This window comes from Myotis davidii, unplaced genomic scaffold, assembly GCF_000327345.1.
Source record: "Myotis davidii unplaced genomic scaffold, ASM32734v1 scaffold358, whole genome shotgun sequence".
NCBI classification, from domain to species: Eukaryota; Metazoa; Chordata; class Mammalia; order Chiroptera; family Vespertilionidae; genus Myotis; species Myotis davidii.
This window is the reverse complement of record NW_006290768.1, coordinates 209,738-215,282: the sequence shown is the minus strand read 5'-3', so window position 1 is coordinate 215,282 and position 5,545 is coordinate 209,738.

Here is a 5,545-nt window from a genome sequence, read left to right as displayed (position 1 = left end):
TTCCCTCCCTCCCTCCCTGCCTGGCTGGGGGATCCCGGAGGAGGGGGTAGAGGCGGGGTTCCCGCGGGGATGGGCCCCCTCCCTTGCCTGTATTTCTCCTGGGAGCGGCGAGGTCCGGCGACAATAAAGCCTCTGGAATCTGACCGGAGCGGGCAGTGGAAGCACTTTGGGCCTTTCTCTCGCCGCGTGGCAGGCCGGGAAAGGCGAGCACCTGGCCTTGGGGGCGCCTGTCCCCTTCCTCTTTTTTAAAAATATATTTTATTGATTTTTTACAGAGAGGAAGGGAGAGGGATAGAGAGTTAGAAACATCGATCAGCTGCCTCCTGCACACCTCCCACTGGGGATGTGCCGGGCAACCAAGGTACATGCCCTTGACCGGAATCGAACCTGGGACCTTTCATTCCGAAGGTCGACACCCTATCCGCCGAGCCAGACCGGTCGGGGCTGTCCTGTTCCTCTTGTACGGGTGTTATTTGAACCCCAGAACCATCAACTGAGAACCCCGATGCATCTGTGACACACGGCCCTCCACGCCTGCACACAGATGTCGGGAGCACATAAATGCACACACTGACACCTTCACTCCCATGGTATCCCGCTGCTCAGGGCCTTTGGGACCCCCGGGCCTGTCAATCACTGTCCCAGGTCTTGGTCCTGATCAGAGAAATCTGGGGAACCGCAAAGGAGCTAAAGGCTCTGACAAGTCCTGCAAGAAAGACTTCATTTAATTTTTTTTAAATAGATTTTATTGATTTTTTTACAGAGAGGAAGGAAGAGGGATAGTTAGAAACATCGATGAGAAAGAAACATCGATCAGCTGCCTCCTGCACACCCCCTACTGGGGATGTGCCCGCAACCCAGGTACAAGCCCTTGACCTGAATCGAACCTGGAACCCTCCAGTCCGAAGGCCGAGGCTTTGGTGTGTCTGCAGCTCGTTTCAGCAGGTGGCCCATGGGGCACCGCCCCACCCCCAGGGCCCTCTGTCGAGGCACAAACTTGAAGACCTACCCAGCCTGGAAGTGTAGGCTCCCCTACAGTGTTCCCTCCTCTACTCCCTGCCTGTGAGGCCAGGAGCCAGTCCCTTCCCTGCTCTGAGCCTCAGCCCCATCAGGGTCCTGACTCTGACATGATCCTAGAAACCAAGAGATCACGACGTTTTTTCTTCCCTTCCCTCAGCGGTGGCACCAACCAGCCTAAAGTGTCACCGTTGGGCCAACCAGTGACAGTCACCCCTGTTATTTCCAAAAAGGGGGAGCACCACGCCCCCTCCAGCTGGAGAGTGAGAGGGGGTGGCCTCTGGTGGGGAAGACCTTGCTCAGAATTCTTGCCCCTAAGCTCGTTTTCCAGGCTGGAGGTGGGGCAGCAGAATGTCAGAGGCAACCACGGGGCACATGAGGCAGATGCTGAGTTTCTGCCATTGCCCATGGGCAGTAAGTGGATTGGGCAGTTCACTGGCTATCCTTGCCTGGACTCTGGAGCCAGAAGGCCCAAGTTCTAGTCCTTCCTACTGGGCCGATGTGAGTGAGACGTCTCTCCTGACCCTGCACTGGTCAGCCAGACTGAGGGACACTGTGGGGCAGGGCAGGGCTGGGTATAAGCAACTCCGCGCACCCAGCATACCCTGGCACATGGGAGCCCCTCGAATGAAGCCTCGGGGATGGCTGTGTGGGGCCAGGTCGGGGACCCTGAGATGAGTCGGGTCTCGAGCTGCTGCTCTCTCTTCCTGGCAAATCCCCGGGCTTGCACAGGTCCGAGGCTTTCCCCATCACACCCTCCATCACGCTAGAAGCCTAGGAACGGAGAGCTGGGGCGCACAGAGAGGTCCGAGGTGGTGAGTGGAAGGCATTTGCAAGGAGTTTCTACCTCAGCTCGGCTGGCCTACATACAGCGTTCCGGGTTTATTCCTGACTCAGGTCTGCCTATGGGAACCCTTACCCTCCCAGGCCTGCCAAGGGCCAGCTTTTGCCTGTGCCCCCTCCCTGGCTCTCGGGGAGGAGCACCTGCTCTGAGAGCCGGGAGCCGCGGGCCAGAGGAAGCCTCAGCAGCTATTAGGGTAGAAACATTCATGGACCCAGGGAAGTGGTGGAGGAAGGGCCCAAGGCCGGAGATGACCCAGCGTGGAGCAGAAGTAGCACTGGTAGCCGCAGGGGCTTGTCAGGACTACAAATCCCAGGCGGCTGAGCGACAGGTCTACCGCCACATTTCTCGGCAGCCATTGGATGCCTCTTGCAGGTCCTGCAAGCCCCGCCCACTCCTCCCACGTGGGGATCGCCTACATTTCCCAGCAAGCTTAGGATCCCGCCCTTCGCAATGAAGACAGAGCTCAGCAGTGTCCAATCAGAGTTCAGGCCCCTTCTCCCCAACCCATCGGGGCTTGGCCTGAGGTACTATGGGAAATGTAGTCCGGTCACGCGTTAACCGGTAGAAAAACCCAAAGCCTCAAGAGTCTGACTGTAACTAGCGCTCAGATCTTTCCTACAAGCTTTTTTCTTTTTTTTTCTCAAAATACGGGTGGATTTCCATGGGTGGGTCATAACCATTTTTTAAAAAAATATATTTTATTGATTTTTTACAGAGAGGAAGGGAGAGGGATAGAGAGTTAGAAACATCGATCAGCTGCCTCTTGCACACCCCCTACTGGGGATGTGCCCGAAACCAAGGTACATGCCCTTGACCGGAATCGAACCTGGGACCCTTGAGTCTGCAGGCCGACGCTCTATCCACTGAGCCAAACCTGTTAGGGCAACCATTTTTAAAATAAGTGAAATAGGTTCAAGGAAAATGGTTAGAAACAGTTATGAGCCCCCGCCAGGATGGCTCAGTGGTTGAGCATCACCTATGAACCAGGAGGTCATGGTTCGATTCCCTCAGGGCACATGCCTGGGTTGCAGGCTCCATGCCCAGTAGGGGGCCTGCAGGAGGCAGCCAATTAATGATTCTCTCTCGCCCAAATAATAAAAATAAAGGCAAACGTATTACAAATATTCGCTCCTGTCTCTCTGTTCCTGTGTTGTTGCCATGATGTGGTGTTCTCTGGGGCAGACACTACAGCGAATTCGCTTTGTTCTGGCTGAGGTTTGTGGTTTGTGCATTTCACAGATGAGCATCTGTGTTTCCATGTTCTGCTATTTTTTTCAAATATATTTTTATTGGTTTCAGAGAGGAAGGGAGAGAGAGAGAGAGAGAAACATCAATGATGAGAGAGAATCATGGATCCGCTGCCTCCTGCACGCCCCCCACTGGGGATCGAGCCTGCGACCCGGGCATGTGCCCTGACCGGGAATCGAACCGCAACCTCCTGGTTCACAGGCCGACGCTCAACCACTGAGCCACGCGGGCCCTGCCTACCTCGGATTCTTACTGGGCCAGATAAGGACTGAAAACCCTCTCTAATGAAATTTCTCTAAGAACCCAGGCGGGCGACTCACTCCTCCCGTCATCAGACAAGGCCCCTCGCGGGCATGGATCGCGGCCTGTGCACCCGGTCCCGTGCGGAGCCTCATCAACGCACGGGCTCCCCAAAGAGGCCTCGCACAATGACGCCCATTGTACAGATGAGCCCACTGAGGCTCGGAGAGGGAAGGCCACTTCCCAAAGATCACACAGCGAGTAACTGATAGTCGGGACTTGAATGGTCTTACCCCGCTAGCCCATCAGTCCTGGTTAGTGAAGGCCTGTCAGGTGGGCCGCACGGTTCGAGGCACTGGCGTCAGAAAGAGGGAGGGGAGGCGAGCCTACATTTGAGGGGGGAAGAGGGGGCCGACGTTTCCAAAGTTGGGGTGACTTTCCAGGGCGAGGGGCTGGGTTGCCAGGGGGCAGGGAGGGGCAGACAATCCTCATTCTTCAGATCCCACAGCCCCCACCTCCACACGCACTCTGTGCCCAGCAGTGTGCACGGAGCACGCAGTCCCTACGGATGTCCACCAGCCCTGGCACCCACGGGGCCTGCCAGGAGCGCAGCCGTGCCCTCGAGCTCGCAGCCCCAACCCCGACCTGCCTGCCGATCCCACAGACACTTCCCGCCCAGGCAGGAGGGCGGCCTCACGCTCTCTATCAACAAGGAGAGAGGGAGGCGGAGCCGCAGCAGCCGCGGGTGGATGTGTTCCCAGCGGTGGGAGACGACAGACTGTCACCCCAGTGGGAAAACAGCTGTCAGGAGACAGCGCATCCCGACACCTGACACCTCCCCTGGGCTCCCACCCGCCCTGCAGGCTGCAGACTCAGTTCCTGGGGTCTGAGCTGCTGGCGGGGGAGGACCCACCTGCCCCAGATCACGGTCGGTCGGTCCCACGGTCCCAGCCGGTCCGATCCGATGTCAGGGCCGGATTCCATCTCAGTCAGGGGCTCGGCTTATCTGGGTCCCAGGCTTGTTTGGGGTGAAACGGCAGCCTAACAGCCTCGTCTGTCTCTTTTGCCCTGTGCCCGCCCCCGCCCCCCTCCTGGGACACGTCCTGTGACGAGTGGGTGCTGTCCAGCCCCCCACGCCCCCAGTCTCAGGCTGGGTGAGGCTCCTGTGGTGAATGACGCTGGGGACCCCAGGGGACCCCGACCCAGACTCTCATCTGCAAGAGGCCCCAGCCATGGACACGGACAGGGAGCCATTGAGGGGGTTGCTCTGTGACAGAGCAAGTGGCGGCCCAGAGCTCCCGGGAAGCGGTGGGAGGTCGAGTTGAGGGCTCTGATGGGCCTCAGTGCAAGGCCAGGCGGAGGGGCTGGGACTTTGTCCAGGGGCACTGGGGAGCCATGGCAGGTGTGTGAGCAGGGGAGGGGCAGGATCAATGCCAAGGGCAGAAAGATGCACCTGGGGCCCAGGCACGCAGAGGGAGAAGGGGGGGCGGGCCAGGCCAGAAGGGGCCAGAGGGAGTGACGGGAGGGAGAGGCGGGGAGTGAGCGTCTCTAAACCAGGACCCCCCTCCTCCTCCCTCACCTTGCCCCCTCCCTGTTGGACACATTGAGGCCCTCAGGAGCCTCAGAGCCCGGCACCCACTTCCCCCCAGGGCTCCCATTCCTCCTCTTCCAGGAGGCCCGCCCGCCCCTCCCACCGCAGCCTGGCCGTGGCCTCCAGGCCTCCCCTTTGGCCCTCCTGGGTCCAGACCCTTCTTTCTGGGGCCTGTCCCTGACTTCCAACCCCCTGTCATTCCAGAGGCAGAGCCAGCAATGGAGTGTCTGCGTGACCGTCAGAGAGCCTCCATTTGCTGGCCTATAAAATGGGCATGTTCGTTGTCTAAGGCTGCGGTAACAAAGTCCCACAAACGTAGCTACTCAAAACAACACAAACTTGCCCTGGCCGGTTTGGCTCAATGGATAGAGCGTCGGCCTGTGGCCTGAAGGGTCCCGGGTTCGATTCTGCGTCAGGGCACATGCCCGGGTTGCGGGCTCGATCCCCAGTAGGGGGCATGCAGGGGGCAGCCGATCAATGGTTCTCTGTCATCATTGATGTTTCTCTCTCTCTCCCTCTCCCTTCCTCTCTGAAATCAATAAAAAAATGAAAACAGAAGGATACATCTCTTTTAAAAAATAACAACAAAAAAAAACCCTCACACA